General features: G+C 42.7%; 2 long non-coding RNA genes across 6 annotated transcripts; both read right to left on the reverse strand.

Annotated features, from left to right (window-relative positions):
* Positions 1-9,625: 9,625 nt before the first annotated feature.
* On the reverse strand, positions 9,626-14,093 carry LOC138671943 (uncharacterized). 5 transcript variants are annotated; one of them, XR_011319495.1, is made up of 5 exons: positions 13,968-14,093; positions 13,448-13,885; positions 11,403-11,513; positions 10,406-11,099; positions 9,626-10,016 (listed from the first exon to the last, which is right to left on the reverse strand). It is a non-coding gene; the product is annotated as an uncharacterized lncRNA (long non-coding RNA). The 5 variants fall into 5 exon arrangements; XR_011319492.1 differs by having other exon boundaries at positions 11,403-11,476; positions 13,448-14,093; XR_011319494.1 differs by having other exon boundaries at positions 10,600-11,099; positions 13,448-14,093.
* A 2,790-nt stretch (positions 14,094-16,883) lies between these two features.
* LOC138671944 (uncharacterized) lies at positions 16,884-27,108 on the reverse strand. The gene is made up of 3 exons (XR_011319496.1): positions 27,056-27,108; positions 21,970-22,017; positions 16,884-16,921 (listed from the first exon to the last, which is right to left on the reverse strand). It is a non-coding gene; the product is annotated as an uncharacterized lncRNA (long non-coding RNA).
* Between the last annotated feature and the right edge of the window lie 88 nt (positions 27,109-27,196).

Raw genomic sequence — 27,196 nt, forward strand, 5'->3', positions numbered from 1 at the left:
GCACATACACAGTATGAAAACAGATTCAGCAAAATGAGGCCCGCTAAAACTAGATAGCAGAGGATACAAAAGTAAACTGCGCGGTCAGCAAAAAACCCTTCAAAAAACCATCCTGTAATTACTTGAACTCATGTTCCAACTCATGGAACATGAGGAGCAATTACAGCCCACTAGAGCAACCAGCAGCAAAGAAACAATTATATGCAAGCTGGACAAGACAAAAATAAAGCAAAACGTGGAACAAGAAAATCAAAAACTTCGCTTGTCCTGAAGATTACTGAAGCCAGAAGCTGAGGTAACAAAACACTCTGATAACCTTGATAGCCGGCGGGGAAATGACAAGAAAGCCCGGTTAAATAGGAAACTCCCAAATCCTAATAGAACAGGTGGACACCAGAGACAGCAGAACACAAATCACCCAGTACCATCAGTAACCACCAGAGGGAGCCCAAAAACAGAACTCACAACACAGACCCCTGTGGTTGTCATTGCTGGATTGCTATGAGCGCCGCCCAGCAGTCATGCTCATTGACAGCCGACTACAATTAGGAAGCGGAAGCTGGCTGTCAATCATCATGACACCAGTAGTGTCATCATGACACTCAGAGTCAAGACAGAAAAAAGTCAACACCGCACCCTTTTTTTTCTTTGCAAATAAAGGTCTCAGCAGACACAGGGGCGCACGTCCAGAACCAGGGAGCTCATCCCGGACAACATACCAAGACTTCAAAGAAAAAAGACAGCGCCACAATAGATGGTGAAAAAATAAAAACTCACATTTATTCTTCCTTCTGTAGCGACGTTTCGGTCAACAGACCTTTATCAAGCACTATAAATACATTCCTTTATCTAAATTTAAAAAAAAAACAATAAAAGTACACATATTTAGTATCGCCGCGTCCGTAACGACCCGACCTATATAACTGTCCCACTAGTTGACCCCTTCAGTGAACACCGTAAAAAAAAGGCAAAAAATCGCTTTATTATCATACCGCCGAACAAAAAGTGGAATAACACGCGATCAAAAAGACGGATATAAATAAACATGGTACCGCTGAAAACGTCATCTTTTCCTGCAAAAAACGAGCCGCCATACAGCATCATCAGCGAAAAAATTAAAAAGTTATAGTCCTCAGAATAAAGCGATGCAAAAATAATTATTTTTTCTATAAAACAATTTTTGTCGTATAAAAGCGCCAAAGCATAAAAAAATGATATAAATGAGGTATCGCTGTAATCGTACTGACCCGAAGAATAAAACTGCTTTATGCATTTTACCAAACGCGGAACAGTATAAATGTGTGTGAAGGCTGCCAGTCATAAAAATCAGATAAAAAACCTGCTATAAATAGTAAATCAAACCCCCCTTCATCACCCGCTTAGTTAGGGAAAAATTAAAAAATTTAAAAAAGTATTTATTTCCATTTTCCCGTTAGGGTTAGGGCTAGGGTTGGGGCTAGGGTTAGGGCTACAGTTAGGGTTGGGGCTAAAGTTAGGGTTAGGGATGGGGCTAAAGTTAGGGTGAGGGTTTGGATTACATTTACGGTTGGGAATAGGGTTGGGGTTAGGGGTGTATCAGGGTTAGGGGTGTGGTTAGGGTTACGTTGAGATTAGGGTTAGGGGTGTGTTTGGATTAGGGTTTCAGTTATAATTGGGGGGTTTCCACTGTTTAGGCACATCAGGGGCTCTCCAAACGCGACATGGCGTCCGATCTCAATTCCAGCCAATTCTGCGTTGAAAAAGTAAAACAGTGCTCCTTCCCTTCCGAGCTGATATAGGGTATCAGCGTACACCGGACACATTGGACAACTTTTGGGGTCCAATTTCTCCTGTTACCCTTGGGAAAATACAAAACTGGGGGCTAAAAAATAATTTTTGTGGAAAAAAAGATTTTTTATTTTCACGGCTCTGCGTTATAAACTGTAGTGAAACAATTGGGGTTCAAAGTTCTTACAACACATCTAGATAAGTTCCTTGGGGGGTCTAGTTTCCAATATGAGGTGACTTGTGGGGGGTTTCTACTGTTTAGGTACATTAGGGGCTCTGCAAACGCAATGTGACGCCTGCAGACCATTCCATCTAAGTCTGCATTCCAAATGGCGCTCCTTCCCTTCCGAGCTCTCCCATGCGCCCAAGCGGTGGTTTCCCCCACATATGGGGTATCTGCGTACTCAGGACAAATTGGACAACTTGGGAAAATACAAAACTGGCGGCTAACAAATAATTTTTGTGGGAAATTTTTTATTTTTTATTTTCACGGCTCTGCGTTATAAACTGTAGTGAAACACTTGGGGGTTCAAAGCTCTCACAACACATCTAGATGAGTTCCTTGGGGGGTCTACTTTACAAAATGGTGTCAGTTGTGGGGGGTTTTAATGTTTAGGCACATCAGTGGTTCTCCAAACACAACATGACGTCCCATCTCAATTCCAGTCAATTTTGCATTGAAAAGTCAAATGGCGCTCCTTCCCTTCCGAGCTCTGCCATGCGCCCAAACAGTTTACCCCCACATATGGGGTATCAGCGTACTCAGGACAAATTGTACAACAACTTTTGGGTCCAATTTCTTCTCTTACCTTTGGGAAAATAAAAAATTGGGGGTGGAAAGATCATTTTTGTGAAAAAATATGATTTTTTATTTTTACGACTCTGCATTATAAACGTCTGTGAAGCACTTGGTGGGTCAAAGTGCTCACCACACATCTAGATAAGTTCCTTAGGGGGCCTACTTTCCAAAATGGTGTCACTTGTGGGGGGTTTCAATGTTTAGGCACATCAGTGGCTCTCCAAACGCAACATGGCGTCCCATCTCAATTCCTGTCAATTTTGCATTGAAAAGTCAAACGGCGCTCCTTCCCTTCTGAGCTCTCCCTTGCGCCCAAACAGTGGTTTACCCCCACATATGAGGTATCAGCGTACTCAGGACAAATTGTACAACAACTTTTGGGGTCCAATTTCTTCTCCTACACTTGGGGAAATAAAAAATTGGGGGCGAAAATATCATTTTTTGTGAAAAAATATGATTTTTTTTATTTTTACGGCTCTGCATTATAAACTTCTGTGAATCACTTAATGGGTCAAAGTGCTCACCACACATCTAGATAAGTTCCTTAGGGGGTCTACTTTCCAAAATGGTGTCACTTGTGGGGGGTTTCAATGTTTAGGCACATCAGTGGCTCTCCAAACGCAACATGGCATCCCATCTCAATTCCTGTCAATTTTGCATTGAAAAGTCAAACGGCGCTCCTTCCCTTCCGAGCTCTCCCATGCGCCCAAACAGTGGTTTACCCCCACATATGGGGTATCTGCGTACTCAGGACAAATTGTACAACAACTTTTGGGGTCCATTTTCTCCTGTTACCCTTGATAAAATAAAAGAAATTGGAGCTGAAGTAAATTTTTTGTGAAAAAAAGTTAAATGTTCATTTTTATTTAAACACTCCAAAAATTCCTGTGAAACACCTGAAGGGTTAATAAACTTCTTGAATGTGGTTTTGAGAACCTTGAGGGGTGCAGTTTTTAGAATGGTGTCACACTAGGTTATTTTCTATCATATAGACCCCTAAAAATGACTTCAAATGAGATGTGGTCCCTAAAACAAAATGGTGTTGTAAAAATGAGAAATTGCTGGTCAACTTTTAACCCTTATAACTCCCTAACAAAAAAATTTTGGTTCCAAAATTGTGCTGATGTAAAGTAGACATGTGGGAAATGTTACTTATTAAGTATTTTGTGTGACATATCTCTGAGATTTAATTGCATAAAAATTTGGAAAATTGCAAAATTTTAGCCAAATTTCTGTTTTTTTTTCACAAATAAACGCAGGTAATATCAAAGAAATTTTACCACTATCATGATGTACAATATGTCACGAGAAAACAAAGTCAGAATCACTGGGATCCATTGGAGCATTCCAGAGTTATTGTTTCACATCACTCTGCGCTTTTTTCGCCGGACAAAAAAACGTTCCTCTGGACGTTTTCTCCATCCGCCGGAAACGACTATTTGGACGGCTCTGGAAAAAAACAGATGAAATGTGTGGCCATCAGGCGCAATCCGGCACTAATACAACTCTATGAGAAAAAAATGGATCCGGCGTAAAAAAAACAAATCCGTTTTTTTTTTGCAAAAGTTGCCGGATTGTGCCTGAAACAAAAAACCTAATGTGTGAAAGTAGCCTAAGACTTTATCCAAGCACGTTCACTCATTACTAGTAATGATATGCACAACACAGCAATCAGATTATTTACGGTGATTGGTAAATGGTGTAAAAAAAAAAGCACCCTTGATACTTTTTCTGTAGTAGACCCATAAAAATGAATAATAATGTAACGTTGAGGCTGTGATCACACGTAGTGTAAATGCTGTGTTTTTTCTGCATTTTTTCTACAGGTGTCTGCACTACACATTTTTTGTGCGGGTGTGAATCCGCGTTTTTAATGCTTTTTTAATAATACAGAAAAGCTTTGATTCTGCGTGTAAAAATACAGCAGTGTTATTTTGCCCTTTGCATTTTTTTCAGGCTCTACATAGAAAAAAAGCACCAAAACTGCACAGTTCAGCAGCATCTTTAGATGCACCGAGGGCAGAGCTTTCATGAAATCGCATCCACTTTGCTTGGAAATTTAGAGTTCACATGTAGCGTACATGCTGCGTATTTTCTACACCAAATTTCTGCTGTGTTTAACTGTTCAAGCACAGTGGATGTGATTTAATGAAAACTGCGTAAATCAGGGGTGTCAAACTGTTTTCAGGATTTCCTTGTACTGCACAGGTGATAATTTAATCACCTACACACATAATGATTGCAGCACCTTGTGCAATGCTAAGGAAATCTTGAAAACACGCAAGGTTTGCGGCCCTCGAGGAATGCAGTTTGACACCCCTGGCGTAAATAGAAGAGAAGGGTGCACTGCCAATTAATAGTGATGAGCGAGTATACTCGTTGTTCGGGTGGTCTCTGAGTATTTTTGAATGCTCGGAGATTTAGTTTTTGTTGATGCAGCTGAATGATTTACAGCTGCTAGCCAGCATGAGTACATGTCAGGGGTTGCCTGGTTGTTAGGGAATCCCCACTTGTATTCAAGCTGTCTAGCAGCCGCAAATCATGCAGCTGAGGCGATGAAAATGAAATCTCTGAGCACTTACAAATACTCGGAGTACACCGCTCATCACTACTAATTAAACATCATATTGGAAGGATGCTCCATCATGTGGAGATCAATATATGGCATACAAGGGAGACGAAAGAGAGACACCACATAGCGATGTGCACACCGAATTTGTAAATAACTTCTACACAAGATTTATTCAAAGACACAAACAACAATTACAATCATTTAAAACCAAATAGTGAACACAGAACAATCCCCCAGCGATGATATACCCATTAAATTCACCTCAATGTACTCGAGCTTTTCCTGGAGAAAAAAATGTTTAGCAAATACAAAACTACAATGTCAGGGAATAAAAATTACGGTGCATAATCACATATATAATCTCCAAAATACACTGCTCAAAAAAATAAAGGGAACACTAAAATCCCACATCCTAGATATCACGGAATGAAATATTCCAGTTGCAAATTTTTATTCATTCCATAGTGGAATGTGTTGAGAACAATAAAACCAAAAAATGATCAACGTAAATCACAACTAATATCCCATGGAGGTCTGGAGTTGGAATGATGCTCAAAATCAAAGTGGAAAATGAAGTTACAGGCTGATCCAACTTCAGTGGAAATGCCTCAAGACAAGGAAATGATGCTCAGTAGTGTGTGTGTGTGGCCTCCACGTGCCTGTATGACCTACCTACATTGCCTGGGCATGCTCCTGATGAGGCGGTGGATTGTCTGAGGGATCTTCTCCCACACCTGGACTAAAGCATTCACCAGCTCCGGGACAGTCTGTGGTGCAACGTGACATTGGTGGATGGTGCGAGAAATGATGTCCCAGATGTGTTAAATCTGATTCAGGTCTGGGGAACGGGTGGGCCAGTCCATAGCTTCAATGCCTTCATCTTGCAGGAACTGCTGACACACTCCAGCCGCATAAGGTCTGGCATTGTCCTGCATTAGGAGAAACCCAGGGCCAACCGCACCAGCATATGGTCTCACAAGGGGCCTGAGGATCTTATCTCGGTACCTAATGGCAGTCAGGCTACCTCTGGTGAGCACATGGAGGGCTGTGCGGCCCTCCAAAGAGATACCACCCCACACCATTACTGACCCACTGCCAAACCGGTCATGCTGAAGAATGTTGCAGGCAGCAGATCGCTCTCCACAGCATCTCCAGACTCTGTCATGTCTGTCACATGTGCTCAGTGTGAACCTGCTTTCATCTGTGAAGAGCACAGGGTGCCAGTGGCGAATTTGCCAATCCTGGTGTTCTGTGGCAAATGCCAGGCATCCTGCACGGTGTTGGGCTGTGATCACAACCCCGTCTGTGGACGTCGGGCACTAAGACCATCCTCATGGAGTTGGTTTCTATCCGTTTGTGCAGACAAATGCACATTTGTGGCCTGCTGGAGGTCATTTTGCAGGGCACTGGCAATGCTCCTCCTGTTCCTCCTTGCACAAAGGCTGAGGTAGCGGTCCTGCTGCTGGGTTGTTGCCCTCCTACGGCCCCCTCCATGTCTCCTGGTGTACTGGCCTGTCTCCTGGTAGCGCCTCCAGCCTCTGGACACTATGCTGACAAACACAGCAAACCTTGACACAGCTCGCATTGATGTGCCATCCTGGATGAGCTACACTACCTGAGCCACTTGTGTGGTTGTAGAGTCTGTCTCATGCGATCATGAGTGTGAAAGCACAACCAACATTCAAAAGTGACCAAAACATCAGCCAAAAAGCATTGGTACTGAGATGTGGTCTGTGGTCCCCACCTGCAGAACCACTCCTTTATTGAGTGTGTCTTGATAATTGTCAATAATTTCCATCTGTTGTCTATTCCATTTGCACAACAGCATGTGAAATTGATTGTCAAACAGTGTTGCTTCCTAAGTGGACAGTTTGATTTCACAGAAGTTTGATTTACTTGGAGTTATATTCTGTTGTTTAAGTTTTCCCTTTATTTTTTTTGAGCAGTGTATATATATAGACTATATATGTTTACAAGGATATTTGAGGCCATGGATCCATTATATCTCCATTTTGCAAGCCGGCGAGAAAATCTCGCCATACGGATGTCACACGGATACTTTGATGAGAAAAAATCGCATCCTCGCATTGCACACGGATGACATATGGATCACTGTTCAGGAAAATTTCTGCAAATCTCGGCCGTGAAAAATGGACTGATTTTTTTATACGTTATGTGTGACTCCAGCCTAAATCACAGACTGCACATGAGTCAACAGTGTGATGCAGCAGCAAAAAAGGCAAACACAGTTCTAGGATGTATTAAGAAATGCGTAGAGTCTAGATAACATGAAGTAATAATCCCCCTCTACTCCTCCTTGGTCAGGCCACATCTGGAATGCTGTGTCTAGTCCTGGGCACCACATTTAAAAAAACAAAAACACTGAAAAACTGGAGCAAGTTCAGAGAAGAGCTGATTGACACTTTATTTCTCCTCTGACTACAATCATTAAATATCAAATATTTCATGGTAAAACACTTCTTTTAATTAAATTCTAATTAGAATAATTGTTGTACAGCAAATTGTCCAGTTGCTGGAGACCTAAATGCTGCATGTCTGCATTTCACCTCCATAGTCTCTGAAAAGTCCAAAGAACCCAAAGACCAAGTTTACACCTACACCGTGTGCAGAATTATTAGGCAAGTTGTATTTTAAAGGATTATTTTTATTATTGATCAACAACTATGTTCTCAATCAACCCAAAAGACTCATAAATATCAAAGCTTAATATTTTTGGAAGTTGGAGTGGATTCTTTTTAGATTTGGCTATCTTAGGAGGATATCTGTTTGTGCAGGTAACTATTACTGTGCAGAATTATTAGGCAACTTAATAAAAACCAAATATCTTCCCATCTCACTTGTTTATTTTCACTAGGTAAACCAATATAACTGCACAAAATTTAGAAATAAACATTTCTGACATGCAAAAACCAAACCCCCCAAAATTAGTGACCAATATAGCCACCTTTCTTTATGATGACATTCAACAGCCTTCCATCCATAGATTCCGTTAGTTGCTTGATCTGTTTACGATCAACATTGCGTGCAGCAGCCACCAAAGCCTCCCAGACACTGTTCCGAGAGGTGTACTGTTTTCCCTCCCTGTAGATCTCACATTTTATGAGGGACGACAGGTTCTCTATGGGGTTCAGGTCAGGTGAACAAGGGGGCCATGTCATTATTTTTTCTTCATTGAGACCTTTACTGGCCAGCCACGCTGTGGAGTAGTTGGAGGCATGTGATGGAGCATTGTCCTGTATGAAAATCATGTTTTTTTTTAACGATACCGACTTTTTCCTGTACCATTGTTTGAAAAAGTTGTCTTCCAGAAACTGGCAGTAGGTCTGGGAGTTGAGTTTCACTCCATCCTCAACCCGAAAAGGTCCCACAAGTTCATTTTTGATGATACCGGCCCATACCAGTACCACACCTCCACCTTGCTGGCATCTGAGTTGGAGTGAAGCTCTCTGCCCTTTAATGATCCAGCCTTTGGCCCATCCATCTGGCCCATCAAGAGTCATTCTCATTTCATCAGTACATAAAACCTTTGAAAAGACAGTCTTAAGATATTTCTTGGCCCAGTCTTGATGTTTTATCTTATGTTTCTTGTTCAAAGGTGGTCATTTTTCAGCCTTACTTTCTTCGGCCCGGCCATGTCCATGAGTAGCGCACACCTTGTGCTTTTTGATACTCCAGTAACGTTGTAGCTCTGAAATATGGCAAAAGTGGTGGCAAATGGCATCTTGCCAGCTTCACGCTTGATTTTCCTCAATTAATGGGCAGTTATTTTGCGCTTTATTGCCCAACGCGCTTTTTGCAACCCTGTTGGCTATTTGCTATGAAACGCTTGATTGTTCGGTGATCACGCTTCAAAAGTTTGGCAGTTTCAAGACTGCTGCATCCCTCTGCAAGACATCTCACAATTTTGGACTTTTCAGAGCCCGTCAAATCTCTCTTCTGACCCATTTTGCCAAAGGAAAGGAAGTTGCCTAATAACTAAGCACACCTTTATATAGGGTTTTGATGTCATTAGACAACATCCCTCCTCATTACAGAGATGCACATCACCTGATTTACTTAATTGGCAGTTGGCTCTCAAGCCTGAACAGCTTGGAGTAGGACAACATGTATAAAAGGTATCATGTGATCAAAATACAACTTGCCTAATAATTCTGCACACGATGTATGTACCATGATTACAGACAAGTATGTGTCTGGAAACATCTTAGATAATGCACTGATTTCTTTCTCCTACACCTTCTATGTGGATAATAGGTTCTGCTTTTTAAAATGGTGCTAAAATATAACAGTAAAGGAGTGACAGACACCAAATTGGGTGATCTTCTGTTGAGGCCCTCCAGTCATGTATCTTGTTACCCATTAAAGAATACATGGAAGCACAATATAGAAATAAAGAAAATACACAAAGCAATAAATTATCATTTGATTTTTATTAATATATATTAATAAAATTAATATTTGCGATTATTAAAATACTACCAGGGGTGTAACAATTGTGCTCACAGGATGTGTGACTGGGCTTGTCGGTGAGGTGGGATGGTTGAGGTCAGCAATATTGGAGGGGCTTATCGGCCTGTGGTTGCACCACTCTCTATTAGTAATAATGGTAATATTTAATGATATAATATCATGAAGTTAAATTAATGACAATGGCAAATTCTCCACCAGCAGTTAGAGTGAAGTGATGACATCAGATGAAGGACACCTTCACCAGTTTTTACGTCATTACTATCTGATATTTAATAGTAGAAATAAGTCTTGTTGTTGATGTTATTTTCTTCCAGTGGCTAATAGGTATGAAGATCACGTTCATTTCCATCTCTGATAGTCTCTGTCTACTTGTTCTTCTTGTGGTATCTGCTGGCAAGAAATTAGACAATTATTATTGCAAGTTTTAATGAATGACTCTTTTGTAAACTAGTAATTTACCTCTAAAAAGACAGGTTATCACTAACTTTAACTAGAAGGCCATTTTTATATTCATCAAAATGGCAAGAGCAGTTCAACTCCAGAGCCAATCTTCAAATGGAGAGAGCCCGACTTTATATTATAGAGTCCTAAGAGCTAAATTACACCCCAGAGAGCAGAGTACTGGGTTGTTAAAGGGTCAAACACTTGTTAACCCAGGAGCAGAAACAAACAGAAGAGAGCCCCTGTGCAAGAACAATATAAGGGCCCTTTGTAGTCCAATAGCTCATTATAATGCACCATTCCACCTGGTTTGGAAGTGGTAGTGGCCGCCTTACCTCTTGGGCCCCTATGTGTCCGCACAGGTTTCATCAATGATATGTTCGCCCCTGGATTACCCCATAGAAAATTCAGCTGTCAACAAACAGAGATCAGCGGCAGAAAGAGGAAGCCTCACGTGTCCGACTATAACGGATGGATAAAGTGAAGCTTCATGTCAGCATAGAAGAATTGCAGAATGTGCCATATGTACCTGATTGTATAAGCTCCTCCTTGTAGCTCCTCCTTGTAATTATAGGCACTCCTGATGGGATAGGCATAATGTCTTCATAAATAAGATGGATGACTATTTATCTTGATGGGAAGAGCACCTTTTCTGCCTAAAGGATGCTTCCTCCTCATGATCGAATAGTTGTCATTATTTTTCCACCAAGTTAAGGTGAATGACTCCATGTCTAGACTATAAGGTTCCACTGTTTCAAGATGGCTGTGGCTTCCCCCCTCTAAACATAAGATGGTGACTGCTCCTGAAGGTGGTTATGGTTCCTCCTTTGCCTTCCGATGATTGGGTACACTTTCAGAAAGTTAGTGTGCGTTCTCTGATTCTTGATGGTAGAGGGCCTCCTCCTTCCCCTGTGAGACAAATGTCTCCTTCAAATGATAACAGGACCTAATTTCTCTAAAGATTTTCTGGCGCCACCTACGGACTCTATATGTTATGGAAGCCTTCGTCACCGCTGATGGTGCTGTGACCTAATAGGAGGTATACCGATATGTTAGCAAACTACTACAATGGCAACTTTTTAGAATTGTAAGTAAATCATAATATACAAGCTCCATATTAAATAAAAATAGGAAAACCGTTAACCTCATCATCCCTTAATTACTATCACAGAATATACAGGTCTTGCTTTTTGTTCATGAGCTCCTTTAATTAGAGTATGAAAATGGTTTATCACTTGGATTGACCAACACTAACACGAGAGAAAGGTTTTTTCATTCGGCTTCAGGAAGAGAATGGCCTCTTGTGTTCTGAGAAGGATTCTGGGTACTTACCCGTAAGTGATGGTTTATGTTCATTTTGATTCTAGTTCCATCCTTGCAGCATTTATTCCCAGCGCTGATCCCTCCTGCAATAGCAGAGTGTTCACTGTGTCATTAGCAGATCTGCATGAATGATCAATGTCATTTATAACATTTATACTCAATAGAAGTTGAGACAAAATTTTATAGCCCTGATTTATCAAGGCTGGTGTTTTATTATTCCTAAATATGGCAAGAGCAGTTCTGCTTCAGAGCCTGTCTTAAAATGGGGAGAAAACCGACCTTATATTGCAAAGTCCTTAAAGCTGAATATATCCTGTTCCCGCTTTAGTTGGAAAAGAGAGAATCTTACCCCACAGAGCAGAGTACTGGGTTGTTAAGGAGGTGTTCTCAAGTCCTTAAATTGCTTTAATTACTTTGACAGCATGGAAATAAGCTAGTTTGCAATTGACTTGCTTTTTCTAACTGCTGTTATTCACCTGTTGTGAGAGCTGTTATCTTTTAGAATGTACAACTCATTTCCATAGACCACAGCTTCTAGTGCCTGGCTCAGAGTGCACAGTAGGTACATTCCAAAAGAAGAGTTAACTCTTATCATCCCAGTCAGCTCTCTCAAGTTCATTGATTTCTATACAGCAGTTACCAGCTCACCTCCCTCCTCTCCCTCTCATCTCCTGAAGATATGCGGTTATAAATCACCAGCCTACCATATATTCCAGCAAGCCTGCTCATCTTGGCTCTCTGTTGTCTGGGATGTGTGTGCTTGTTCAAATTTACTTATTATCTCTCAGTATACGTATATTGATAACAATGTAGCTGAATGTGTTATAGCAGAACTTTTGCTGGGTTTACAGCTCTATTAATAGTAGAGCTCTGATCGCCAAAGTCATCACTCAAGGAGGGGAACCTGCCCTTCTAGAAACCAGGACGTAAGGAAACTGTAAGGAAACTGCATTGCTCTGAACTGCCCAAGAGACAACTTAACTTAAAGCAGAAGAGCAGACACTGGTTATCTCATAGAAATTTAAGCATTAAACAAACAAGACCTTTACCCTCTTCACAGGGATAAGTGGCAGAAAGAGTAAAGGGGGAGTCACACATAACGATATCGTTAACGATATCGTTGCAACGTCACGCTTTTGGTGACGTAGCAAAGATCCCGCTAACGATCTCGTTATGTGTGACAGCGACCAACAATCAGGCCCCTGCTGGGAGATCGTTGGTCGTTGGGGAATGATCAGGACCATTTTTTGGTCGCTGATCACCCGCTGTCATCGCTGGATCAGCGTGTGTGATGCCGATCCAGCGATGTGTTCACTTGTAACCAGGGTAAATATCGGGTTTCTAAGCGCAGGGCCGCGCTTAGTAACCCGATATTTACCCTGGTTACCATTGTGAAAGTTAAAAAAAAAAAAACAGTACATACTCACATTCTGATGTCTGTCACATCCCCCGGCGTCCACAGGGTTAAAACTGCTTTTGGCAGGAGCGCTGCTAATGTGTCAGCGCCAGCCGTAAAGCAGAGCACAGCAGTGACGTCACCGCTGTTACTGCCAGCGCTGACACAGTCAGTGCAGGGAATTTCTCGGCAGCAGCGCGTGCATTAGCAGCGCTCTTGCCGAAAGCAGTTTTAACCCTGTGGACGCCGGCGGGGGACGTGACAGACATCAGAATGTGAGTATGTAGTGTTTTTTTTTTACTTTTACAATGGTAACCAGGGTAAATATCGGGTTACTAAGCGCAGCCCTGCACTTAGTAACCTGATGTTTACCATGGTTACCCGGGTGCTGCAGGGGGGACTTCGGCATCGTTGAAGACAGTTTCAACGATGCCGAAGTCTTTCCCCTGATCGTTGGTCGCTGGAGAGAGCTGTCTGTGTGACAGCTCCCCAGCGACCACACAACGACTTACCAATGATCACAGCCAGGTCGTATCGCTGGTCGTGATCGTTGGTAAGTCGTTTAGTGTGACTAAAGCTTAAGCTTCATGTGTCCCCCTATCAGAGGGAAGCATTGAAAATTCATGTCAGTAAGTAGTGCAGAGTCTGCTATATGTACCTGAATGTATAATCTCCTCCTTGTAATTATAGGCCTGTCTGATCCTCCTGATGGTAGAGATATATTGTCTTCATAGATAAGGTGGATGACTACTTCTCAGGATGATAACAGCACCTATTCTGCCTCAAGGATTCTTCCTCTTCATGATGCAATATGGGCAATTTTTTCCATCAAGTTAAGGTGAATGACTTCCTGCCTAGATTGTAAGGCTCCACTGCCTCAAGATAGTTGTCTCTTCTCCCTTTTAAAGATCAGATGGTGACTGGTTGTCAAGATGGTTATGGTGCCTCCATTGCCTTGAAATGCTTTGGAAGTACTTCCAGAAACTAAGCTTCCTCTGATTCTTGATGGTAAAGGGGCCTCCTCCTCCTCTGGACTCGATATTAGAGGAGTATTTCCCTCCAATTCTTGATGGTGAATAGGGCCTTCTCCTTCCATCTGTGAAACAAATGACTCCTACAGATAGTAATGACCCCTGGAGTCTTTTCCTCCAGTTTATGATGGTAAAGAGGATAATTACCCCTTGTGAGATAAATGTCTCCTCCAGATGGTGACGGCGCCTGATTTATCTCAAGATGTTGTAGGCGCCACCTCCGCCTACAGACTCATGATGTGATGTGAGTCTTCTCCTCCACTGATGGTACTGTTTGACCTACATTGGAGAGAAAACAATTTTTAAAACTATTACTACAAGATCTTTATAAATTGTAAGTCATTAATAAAGGCTCCATATCAAAATAAAAATAAAAAAAAAAACCAGGAAAATTGATCCCCAGCACCCACCTATTGCTAACAAAGAATATATAGGTCTGGTTTGTTGTCTATGTGTATTTTTGTATGGAGTATAAAAATGGTTTATTTCTTGGATAGATCAACACTAACAGTAGAGTTAAGGTACCTTCACACATAACGATATTGTTAACGATATCGTTGCTATTTGTGACGTAGCAACGATATCGTTAATTAAATCGTTATGTGTGACAGCGACCAACGATCAGGCCCCTGCTGGGAGATCGTTGGTCGCTGAATAAAGTCCAGAACTTTATTTCGTCGCTGGACTCCTGCTGAGATCGCTGGATCGGCGTGTGTGACACCGATCCAGCGATGTCTTCACTGGTAACCAGGGTAAACATCGGGTAACTAAGCGCAGGGCCGCGCTTAGTAACCCGATGTTTACCCTGGTTACCATGCTAAAAGTAAAAAAAACCAAACACTAGATACTTACCTACAGCTGTCTGTCCTCCAGCGCTGTGCTCTGCTCTCCTCCTGCACTGGCTGTGAGCCGGAAAGCAGAGCGGTGACGTCACCGCTCTGCTTTCCGGCTCCCAGACAGTACAGGAGGAGAGCAGAGAAGCAGAGCGCAGCGCTGGAGGACAGACGGCTGTAGGTAAGTATCTAGTGTTTGTTTTTTTTACTTTTAGCATGGTAACCAGGGTAAACATCGGGTTACTAAGCGCGGCCCTGCGCTTAGTTACCCGATGTTTACCCTGGTTACCGGCATCGTTGGTCGCTGGAGAGCGGTCTGTGTGACAGCTCTCCAGCAACCAAACAGCGACGCTGCAGCGATTCGGATCGTTGTCGGTATCGCTGCAGCGTCGCTAAATGTGAAGGGGCCTTTAGACTTTCCATAAATCCTGAGGAAATAAACAGCCTGTTGTGTTCTTAAACAATTTTAGGTACCCACATTTTAGTGATGGTTTCTGCCCCAGCAGCTGAAGAACAGAAATCTTAAGGTACCTTCACACATAACGATATTGTTAACGATATCGTTGCTATTTGTGACGTAGCAACGATATCGTTAATGAAATCGTTATGTGTGACAGCGACCAACGATCAGGCCCCTGCTGGGAGATCGTTGGTCGCTGAACAAAGTCCAGAACTTTATTTCGTCGCTGGACTCCCTGGAGACATCGCTGGATCGGCGTGTGTGACACCGATCCAGCGATGTCTTCACTGGTAACCAGGGTAAACATCGGGTAACTAAGCGCAGGGCCGCGCTTAGTAACCCGATGTTTACCCTGGTTACCATGCTAAAAGTAAAAAAAAACAAACACTACATACTTACCTACCGCTGTCTGTCCTCCAGCGCTGTGCTCTGCACTCCTCCTGTACTGTCTGTGAGCCGGAAAGCAGAGCGGTGACGTCACCGCTCTGCTTTCCGGCTCCCAGCCAGTACAGGAGGAGAGCAGAGAAGCAGAGCACAGCGCTGGAGGACAGACAGCGATAGGTAAGTATCTAGTGTTTGTTTTTTTTTACTTTTAGCATGGTAACCAGGGTAAACATCGGGTTACTAAGCGCGGCCCTGCGCTTAGTTACCCGATGTTTACCCTGGTTACCGGCATCGTTGGTCGCTGGAGAGCGGTCTGTGTGACAGCTCTCCAGCGACCAAACAGCGACGCTGCAGCGATTCGGATCGTTGTCGGTATCGCTGCAGCGTCGCTAAATGTGAAGGGGCCTTTAGACTTTCCATAAATCCTGAGGAAATAAACAGCCTGTTGTGTTCTTAAACAATTTTAGGTACCCACATTTTAGTGATGGTTTCTGCCCCAGCAGCTGAAGAACAGAAATCTTAAGGTACCTTCACACATAACGATATTGTTAACGATATCGTTGCTATTTGTGACGTAGCAACGATATCGTTAATGAAATCGTTATGTGTGACAGCGACCAACGATCAGGCCCCTGCTGGGAGATCGTTGGTCGCTGAACAAAGTCCAGAACTTTATTTCGTCGCTGGACTCCCTGGAGACATCGCTGGATCGGCGTGTGTGACACCGATCCAGCGATGTCTTCACTGGTAACCAGGGTAAACATCAGGTAACTAAGCGCAGGGCCGCGCTTAGTAACCCGATGTTTACCCTGGTTACCATGCTAAAAGTAAAAAAAAACAAACACTACATACTTACCTACCGCTGTCTGTCCTCCAGCGCTGTGCTCTGCACTCCTCCTGTACTGTCTGTGAGCCGGAAAGCAGAGCGGTGACGTCACCGCTCTGCTTTCCGGCTCCCAGCCAGTACAGGAGGAGAGCAGAGAAGCAGAGCACAGCGCTGGAGGACAGACAGCGATAGGTAAGTATCTAGTGTTTGTTTTTTTTTACTTTTAGCATGGTAACCAGGGTAAACATCGGGTTACTAAGCGCGGCCCTGCGCTTAGTTACCCGATGTTTACCCTGGTTACCGGCATCGTTGGTCGCTGGAGAGCGGTCTGTGTGACAGCTCTCCAGCGACCAAACAGCGACGCTGCAGCGATCCGGATCGTTGTCGGTATCGCTGCAGCGTCGCTAAATGTGAAGGGGCCTTTAGTCTAAAAAACAAAACAAAAGAAAACAAACAGCATGGGTCCGATTTATCAAAGCTTTTACACCAGTATTCTAGGGCAACTGGCGGCTCAGCTAAAATTATGCAACTGGCGTTCTAATGTAATTACTGCGCCTGCATTTACCTGGATAGGAAGCTTGTGTTCCTGCTGTTCTTCCTAAAGACAACAAAATTAAATAAATGATTACATAACATAGAAAGACATACAGTACTGTATTCCTGTAGTCAGGTCATCATCACCTGCAGATACATTTTATTTTATGATCATTCTGATTTTACTTCCATCTGTGCAGCATTAATTCCCAGTGCTGATCTTTCCTGCAGTAACATAGTATGCACTGTATAACCAGCAGATCTGCAGGAATGACTTCTATAACATCATTTATGCCATTTATGTCCAGTAGGAGGTGAGAGAAAAACTCTACGGGCCCAAATTGCCAGCCCTGATTAAAGGAGCCCAGGCATAAGATGCTCCATATTCATTAAAAGGGACTCGCCTCTTAATAGCCCGGTTCACTATGTAATTTCGCCGGAATTTTCTGGAGAGTTTCAAATATGTACATTTTTGGAAAGGCTATGGTATAAGCAATAAGAAAAACAATGTTTCCATTTGCCCCGAGTCCTAAGTGGCCGCCATCTTGGATTTTACAAAATGGCTGATTTACATCGATTTTTGGTAATATCTCAGCTTGTAAGTAACGTAAAACTTAAATTTTGACAGCTAAACATACATTTTGAGTACTAAGAAATGCAGTGGTATCCAAATAAATACTCTATATACGACTACAAATTGTATCGGTTTATATTTGAACAAATTTTCGAACTCGAAAAGCAGAGAGTTAATGTTTTTAACTTTTGAACAACCAGAGTGTCTTTACATATCGCCACCATCACTGTCATCATCAGTTTCATATTTGGTCTGAGTGTCCTCGTCATTCATACACTCGCTGTCACACTGACAAAGATCGGTACAGGATAAGTTATTTTTTCGGCACGAACACCTTGAAGAAGAACAGTCATGTTTGCATTGACAACTAATCATCTCGATTATTGCTTTTGGAGCTGGAAGAACATCTGTCATGGTTGGTTTCAACTGTCCATCCAACCCTTTGTGATAGCCATTCTTCTCGGGATCCAGCTGAGAATCCTGCAAAGCAATGTTAGCTTGTCCCCACACTCTGGCTTGGATATGGACTCTGAGGACATGTTGTTTTAGAGCTCCGAGTGTAGGAGGTAACCTGTCACTTTCTGCCATATGCTTGCAAAATAGATGCCATCGCAGTTCGGGAATATTCTTAATAAAAATGCCTTTTGGAGAGTAAGCAAAACATACGAAGGTAGCAAGAGTTGACAACATAGTTTTGCTCACTTCTTTTTCAGTCGAAAGCATCTGCAGAGAACTGATTACATCTGGTGTTGCGTTCATGTAAGCTTGCAGCCAGATTGCTTTGCCAATTCGAGAGAACCTTCCAGTTGTGTCAGCACCAGTGAATGCATGGAAGGCTGTCAAAGCCTTTGCTCTGTCTGCCCCTATGACTCTCCTTATTGGCTCTATCTCGATCATCCCAGAGACCATTGAAATCGATGTATTCTTCAGCATGAGGTCATAGTTAGCTATGACCAACACCAGTACATCGGTATCAGGGGAGAAGAAAACCATCCTTGCATCCGGTGGGTTTCGTTGTGTTGCCAAGACAGCTTGGTAGATCAACAGTGTGTCTGCTTCTTCGTGATTTGAATTCATACATGATGTTCTGACTCATAGTGAGTGCTGCTCGGTCAACAATTTTGGTCCTTCTTTGAGTTTCAAGGCTGTCAATCGGCCCTGTTATGATCCAACGGATAGCGGAATATAATTCTGCTGGAACGTCGTTTATGTCACTAGTGACCGTTATGGTGTTTTTATCATTGACTTCCGTTGTAAAATTAGCAATGCTTTTCCTAATTAACTGTGCTGCTTTGTAGATTGTCTGCATGTTGTCTGCATCATCACTACGACATTCCATTGCAGAATTAACCATGATTTCCTCACAGGCTTCTGGTGAATAAAGAACTGCTGATTCCCTTCTGTTTTTTGAAAGACAGGATTTCAGATGTGGCAAGGCATTCATTATAATTTCTTTGAGCCACTTTCTAGTGAATGTAGGTTTGTGATTTTCCACGCCTTCTATACCAAGCATATTCAAATAAGTGGTTTCGATATCTTGTATAGATAGATATGATTGGTTCTGTGTTTGAATATCCACTAGGTTTATCAACTCTAGCAGACTTGCACGTTGTAATAAGGGTTCTTTGTGGTCTGTTCTGTTGGTACTACATTCTCGTTGTCCATGAAAAACATGCTTTGTCCAACAGCTTTTGTGGTACCGGACGTCAATAGAATGTGCATCCCCTGGTGCAATGCATGTGTTCAGTCTTGTTTTCAGTGTTAAATTATCTGATGTTTCAATAGCTTGTTTCAACGATTTCCCTGCGTTGACTGTCCTCACATTATAAAGCTTCTCATTCTCATCGTTCTGACAAAAGAAACATTTTTCCTTATCCAGTGGCCATGTATGTGACCTCGTGAATGGTGATGAAGAGTCAGATGTTAATGAACCTGATTCGTCCATTTCAGCACGTCCTCTTTTTAATCCTCGTTTCTTGGTAATGTGGCTACCAGTAGCTAATGCATGTGCATAACGGTCCCGGGCTCGTTGTATTTGGTCGTTGTTAATTGCATTTGTGTAACAACTTCGATGGTAGACTGCCTGATGTGTAGCGATTGTGTCTTTCCTGTTGCTAATCCGTCGATGGATATCAACATAGTTGCCATCTTGTAAACTTGCCCTCTCTGCTACTATGTCCAAAACGCGCTGGTAAGACTGTATCCGAGGATTTTGCACCAACTTCTCATTGCCATTGGAAGACTGACAGAGCATACATAGCTTCCAGTTGATAGGTGCCTCACCTTCACAAGTGACTTCAGTAGCTTGTGGTTTGTCTGTCATGTTCAACTCCTGTAATAAAAGAAAAAAAAAACATGTGATTCCTGTCATTATGTATTATTATGTCAATACTAATTAATTATAAAAAACTGCTGTAGTAAATATCTAAAACACATCTGCAACTAGTAATATTGCATTTCTTAGCCCTAAAATGTATGTTTAGCTGTCAAATTTTATTTTTATGTTATTTATAAGCTGAGATATTAACGAAAATTGGTTTTACGTCAGCCATTTTGTCAAATCCAATATGGCGGTCACGTGGGACTCGGGGCAAATGGAAACATTGTTTTTCGTATTGCTTATACTATAACCTTTCCAAAAATGTATAGTTTTCAGACTCTCCAAAAAAATCAGGCGAAGGCCTAAATCAATACATAGTGAACCGGACTATAATGAACTTGGAGCATGTTTCAGCTAAGGAGCGGAGCAACAAGAATTGTTACTCCATTCGGGGACTTAAGTACATTTTTGTCATAAATTCTATGCCAATTTTTGTGGTATTACCAATGATAAATTTGTCAGCGCTGCTTAACAATACTCCTATAGGTTAAGATGTCAAAAAGTTATTATAGATGACTGGGCCTGGGGTAAAAATGCAAAAAGATGAACAGATATGAGTTGCTCAAAATTTTTAAACTGGCAAGAACTGCTGGATGAATTGGGAGATACAGGACTACAGTTTTCTGGTAATTTATTATATTACACAGTCAGTGTTTTCATTATTTTCGATATGACATCGTCTTTGTAAGATAAGAAATTACATACAACGAGGTAAAAGGTGTTGACCCTGATTTATTACAGGTGTGATCTGGACAACCAATTTACACTACATTTTTGTTTTAAAATATGTTTGACCCCTTAGACACCCTGCCTTTTTATTTTATTCATTTTTCACTCCCCTTCTTCCCAGAGCCATAACTTTTTTATTTTTGCATCAGTATGGCCATGTGAGGGCTTATTTTTTGCGGGACGAGTTGTACTTTTGAACGACACCATTGGCTTTACCATGTCCTTTACTAGAAAATGGAAAAAAAATTCCAAGTGCGGTCAAATTGCAAAAAAAAAGTGCAATCCCACAACAGTTTTTTGTTTGGCTTTTTTTTTGTTGCTGAGTTCACTAAATGCTAAAAATGACCTGCCATTATGATTCTTCAGGTTATTGTGAGTTTGTAGACACCAAACATATCTAGGTTCTTTTTTATCTAAGTGGTGAAAAAAAATTCTAAACTTTGCTAAAAAAATGAGCAATTTTCCGATACCCGAAGCGTCTCCATTTTTCATGATCTGGAGTTGGGTGACGGCTTATTTTTTGCGTGCCGAGCTGATGTTTTTAATGATACCATTTTGGTGCAGATACGTTATTTTAATCGCCCGTTAGTGCAATTTAATGCAATGTCGCGGCGACCAAAAAAAGTAATTTTGGCGTTTTTAATTTTTTTATCACTACGCCGTATACGATCAGATTAATCCTTTTTTTATTGATAGATCAGGTGATTCTGAACTCGGCAATACCAAATATGTGAAGGTTTGTTTTTTTTATTGTTTCATTTTGAATGGGGTGAAAGGGGGGTGATTTAAACTTTTTTATATGATTTTATTTTTTTCATATTTTTTAAAACATTTTTTTCTTACTTTTGCCATTCTTCAATAGCCTCCATGAGAGGCTAGAAGCTGGCATAGCCTGATCGGCTCTGCTACATAGGAGCGATGCTTAGATCGCTTCTATGTAGATGAATTACATCATTGCTATGAGCGCCAACCACAGGGTGGCGCTCACAGCAATCCGACATCAACAACCATAGAGATCTTCAGGTTACCTCTGGTTGTTATGCCAATGCACCGATGACCCCCGATCATGTGACGGAGGTCACCGGTGCGCGCATTGCCGGCATTTGACAGCATCATTTTACTAGTTAATAGCGGCAGGTGGATCGCGATTCCACCTGCCACTATTACGAGCACATATCAGCTGCACAAAACAGCTAACATGTCCCGGCTTTGATGTGGGCTCACAGCCGGAGCCCGCATCAAAGGAGGAGATGCGAACTCCGCCGTACAAGTACCGCGGAGGTCGCGAAGGGGTTAAAGTATCTTATTACTAAGATGTTGGGATGCAAAAACATCAAGAAAAATCTCTAACTATTGCGCCTCCTGTCTCATCCTCTCACTATTCTCCATGCAAGATACATTCACAAACTTAGAGGTTTTGACTCCTTACCTGGGGATCACCACGGGTTCTTCCTCATCCTCCTCTATAGCGACCTCCCTGTTTAAGAACATAATTCAGCTCATATATGAATATGTATTTATTGTAGCAGCCGGTGGAAATATACAGAGACGGGTGAACTGTAGAGCGAAACACACAGCAGGTCACAGCGGTCATATACTGTATATTCAGTATATATTAACCCCTTCCCGACCTTTGACGCCACGTAGGCGTCATGAAAGTCGGTGCCAATCCGACCTGTGACGCCTATGTGGCGTCATGGAAAGATCGCGTCCCTGCAGATCCGGTGAAAGGGTTAACTCCCATTTCACCCGATCTGCAGGGACAGGGGGAGTGGTAGTTTAGCCCAGGGGGGGTGGCTTCACCCCCCCGTGGCTACGATCGCTCTGATTGGCTGTTGAAAGTGAAACTGCCAATCAGAGCGATTTGTAATATTTCACCTATTATAACGGGTGAAATATTACAATCCAGCCATGGCCGATGCTGCAATATCATCGGCCATGGCTGGAAACACTAATGTGCCCCCATCCCACCCCACCGATTGCCCCCCCCAGTCCTCCGATCGGTGCTATGCACCGCTCCGTCCTGTGCTCCGCTCCCCCCGTGCTCTTGTCCGCTCCCCCTGTGCTCCAATCACCCCCCCGTGCTCCGATCCAACCCCCCTGCAGTCCGATCCACCCCCCTGCACTCCGATCCACCCCCGTGCATCATCCACCCCCCGTGTGCTCCGATCCACCACCCCCGTGCTCCGTTCCACGCCCGTGCTCCGTTCCACCCCCCCGCGCTCCGATCCCCCCCCCCCCCCCGTGCTACCCCACCCCATCATACTTAACAATCCTGCCGGGGATCGTCCGTCTTCTCCCTGGGCGCCGCCATCTTCCAAAATGGCAGGCGCATGCGCAGTGCGCCCGCCGAATCTGACGACCGGCAGATTCGTTCCAAAGTGCATTTTGATCACTGAGATATCATCTATCACAGTGATCAAAATAAAAAAAAAATAATAAATGACCCCCCCCCCTTTGTCACCCCCATAGGTAGGAAACAATAAAAAAATATTTTTTTTTTCCACTAAGGTTAGAATAGGGTTAGGGTTAGGGTTAGGGCTAGGGTTAGGGTTAGGGGTAGGGTTAGGGGTAGGGTTAGGGGTTGGGTTAGGGGTAGGGTTAGGGTTAGGGTTAGGGCTAGGGTTAGGGTTAGGGGTAGAGTTAGGGGTAGGGTTAGGGGTAGGGTTAGGGGTAGGGTTAGGGTTAGGGGTAGGGTTAGGGGTAGGGTTAGGGGTAGGGTTAGGGGTAGGGTTAGGGTTAGGGGTAGGGTTAGGGTTAGGGGTAGGGTTAGGGGTAGGGTTAGGGTTAGGGTTTCGGTATGTGCACACGTATTCTGTTCCTCTGCGGATTTTTCCGCTGCGGATTTGATAAATCCACAGTGCTAAACCGCTGCGGATTTATCGCGGATTTACCGCGGTTTTTCTGCGCATTTCACTGCGGTTTTACAACTGCGATTTTCTATTGGAGCAATTGTAAAACCGCTGCGGAATCCGCAGAAACAAGTGACATGCTGCAGAATGTAAACCGCTGCATTTCCGTGCAGTTTTTCTGCAGCATGTGTACAGCGATTTTTGTTTCCCATAGGTTTACATTGAACTGTAAGCTCATGGGAAACTGCTGCGGATCCGCAGCGTTTTCCGCAGTGTGTGCACATACCTTTAGAATTAGGCTATGTGCACACGGTGCGGATTTGGCTGCGGATCCGCCTCGGATTGGCCGCTGCGGATTCGCTGCAGTGTTCCATCAGGTTTACAGTACCATGTAAACCTATGGAAAACCAAATCCGCTGTGCCCATGGTGCGGAAAATACCGCGCGGAAACGCTGCATTGTATTTTCCGCAGCATGTCAATTCTTTGTGCGGATTCCGCAGCGTTTTACACCTGTTCCTCAATAGGAATCCACAGGTGAAATCCGCACAAAAAACGCTGGAAATCCGCGGTAAATCCGCAGGTAAAATGCAGTGCCTTTTACCTGCGGATTTTTCAAAAATGATGCTGAAAAATCTCACACGAATCCGCAACGTGGGCACATAGCCTTAGGGTTAGGGTTGGAATTAGGGTTGTGGTTAGGGTTGTGATTAGGGTTATGGCTACAGTTGGGATTAGGGTTAGGGGTGTGGGGGGGTTAGTGTTGGGGTTAGTGTTGGAAGTAGAATTGAGGGGTTTCCACTGTTTAGGCACATCAGGGGTCTCCAAACGCAACATGGCGCCACCATTGATTCCAGCCAATCTTGTATTCAAAAAGTCAAATGGTGCTCCCTCACTTCCGAGCCCCGACGTGCGCCCAAACAGTGGTTTACCCCCACATATGGGGTATCAGTGTACTCAGGACAAACTGCGCAACAATTACTGGGGTCCAATTTCTCCTGTTACCCTTGTGAAAATAAAAAATTGCTTGCTAAAACATCATTTTTGAAGAAAGAAAAATGATTTTTTATTTTCACGGCTCTGCGTTGTAAACGTCTGTGAAGCACTTGGGGGTTCAAAGTGCTCACCAAATATCTAGATAAGTTCCTTGGGGGGGTCTAGTTTCTAAAATGGGGTCACTTGTGGGGGGTTTCTACTGTCGAGACACACCAGGGGCTCTGCAAACGCAACATGACGCCCGCAGACCATTCCATCAAAGTCTGCATTTCAAAAGTCACTACTTCCCTTCTGAGCCCCGACGTGTGCCCAAACAGTAGTTTACCCCCACACATGGGGTATCAGCGTACTCAGGAGAAACTGGACAACAACTTTTGGGGTCCAATTTCTCCTGTAACCCTTGGGAAAATAAAAAATTCTGGGCTAAATAATTATTTTTGAGGGAAGAAAACGTATTTATTATTTTCACGGCTCTGCATTATAAACTTCTGTGAAGTACTTGGGGGTTCAAAGTGCTCACCACACATCTAGATAAGTTCCTTTCGGTGTCTAGTTTCCAAAATGGGGTCACTTGTGGGGGGTTTCTACTGTTTAGCCACATCAGGGGCTCTGCAAACGCAACGTGACACCCGCAGAGCATTCCATCAAAGTCTGCATTTCAAAACATCACTACTTCACTTCCGAGCCCCGACATGTGCCCAAACAGTGGTTTACCCCCACATATGGGGTATCAGCGTACTCAGGAGAAACTGGACAACAACTTTTGGGGTCAAATTTCTCCTGTTACCTTTGGGAAAATAAAAAATTGCAGGCTAAAAGATCATTTTTGAGAAAATAATTTTTTTTTTATTTTCATGGCTCTGCGTTATAAACTTCTGTGAAGCACTTGGAGGTTCAAAGTCCTCACCACACATCTAGATTAGTTCCTTTGGGGGTCTAGTTTCCAAAATGGGGTCATTTGTGGGGGATCTCCAATGTTTAGGCACACAGGGGCTCTCCAAACGTGACATGGTGTCCGCTAATGATTGGAGCTAATTTTCCATTTAAAAAGCCAAATGGCGTGCCTTTCCTTACGAGTCCTGCCGTGCGCCCAAACAGTGGTTTACCCCCACATATGGGGTATCAGCGTACTCAGGACAAACTGGACAACAACATTTGGGGTCCAATTTCTCCTATTACCCTTGGCAAAATAGGAAATTCCAGGCTAAAAAATAATTTTTGAGGAAAGAAAAATTATTTTTTATTTTCATGGCTCTGCGTTCTGTGAAGCACCTGGGGGTTTAAAGTGCTCAATATGCATCTAGATAAGTTCCTTGGGGGGTCTAGTTTCAATAATGGGGTCACTTGTGGGGGAGCTCCAATGTTTAGGCACACAGGGGCTCTCCAAACGCGACATGGTGTCCGATAACAATTGGAGCTAATTTTCCATTCAAAAAGTCAAATGGCGCGCCTTCCCTTCCGAGCCCTGCCGTGTGCCCAAACAGTGGTTTACCCCCACATATGAGGTATCGGCGTACTCGGGAGAAATTGCCCAACACATTTTAGGATCCATTTTATCCTATTGCCCATGTGAAAATGAAAAAATTGAGGCTAAAAGAATTTTTTTGTGAAAAAAAAGTACTTTTTCATTTTTACGGATCAATTTGTGAAGCACCTGGGGGTTCAAAGTGCTCACTATGCATCTAGATAAGTTCCTTGGGGGGTCTAGTTTCCAAAATGGGGTCACTTGTGGGGGAGCTCCAATTTTTAGGCACACGGGGGCTCTCCAAACGTGACATGGTGTCCGCTAAAGAGTGGAGCCAATTTTTCATTCAAAAAGTCAAATGGCGCTCCTTCCCTTCCAAGCCCTGCCGTGCGCCTAAACAGTGGTTTACCCCCACATATGAGGTATCAGCGTACTCAGGACAAATTGGACAACAACTTTCGTGGTTCAGTTTCTCCTTTTACCATTGGGAAAATAAAAATATTGTTGCTAAAAGATAATTTTTGTGACTAAAAAGTTAAATGTTAATTTTTTCCTTCCATGTTGCTTCTGCTGCTGTGAAGTACCTGAAGGGTTAATAAACTTCTTGAATGTGGTTTTGAGTACCTTGAGGGGTGCATTTTTTAGAATGGTGTCACTTTTGGGTATTTTCAGCCATATAGACCCCTCAAACTGACTTCAAATGTGAGGTGGTCCCTAAAAAAAATGGTTTTGTAAATTTCGTTGTAAAAATGAGAAATTGCTGGTCAAATTTTAACCCTTATAACTTCCTAGCAAAAAAAAATTTTGTTTCCAAAATTGTGCTGATGTAAAGTATACATGTGGGAAATGTTATTTATTAACTATTTTGTGTCACATAACTCTCTGGTTTAACAGAATAAAAATTCAAAATGTGAAAATTGCGAAATTTTCAAAATTTTCGCCAAATTTCCGTTTTTATCACAAATAAATGCAGAATTTATTGACCTAAATTTACCACTAAGATGAAGCCCAATGTGTCACGAAAAAACAATCTCAGAACCGCTAGGATCCGTTGAAGCGTTCCTGAGTTATTACCTCATAAGGGGACACTGGTCAGAATTGCAAAAAACGGCAAGGTCTTTAAGGTCAAAATAGGTTGGGTCATGAAGGGGTTAACCATAGACTTATGCAAAATAGTGTACCTCAGCTTCTTCTTCATACTTACAAGATAGTCTTAAATTTGGGCCGCCATTCATAAGGAGGAAATTTGAAAGGTCTATAATAAAGAACACATCACAGCTTAGGATTATTGACACTTTGTCCTGTCTTAAATTCATATAAAATCTTTTTGATATTGATGTATTTA

This window comes from Ranitomeya imitator, chromosome 3, assembly GCF_032444005.1.
Source record: "Ranitomeya imitator isolate aRanImi1 chromosome 3, aRanImi1.pri, whole genome shotgun sequence".
Classification (NCBI taxonomy): domain Eukaryota; kingdom Metazoa; phylum Chordata; class Amphibia; order Anura; family Dendrobatidae; genus Ranitomeya; species Ranitomeya imitator.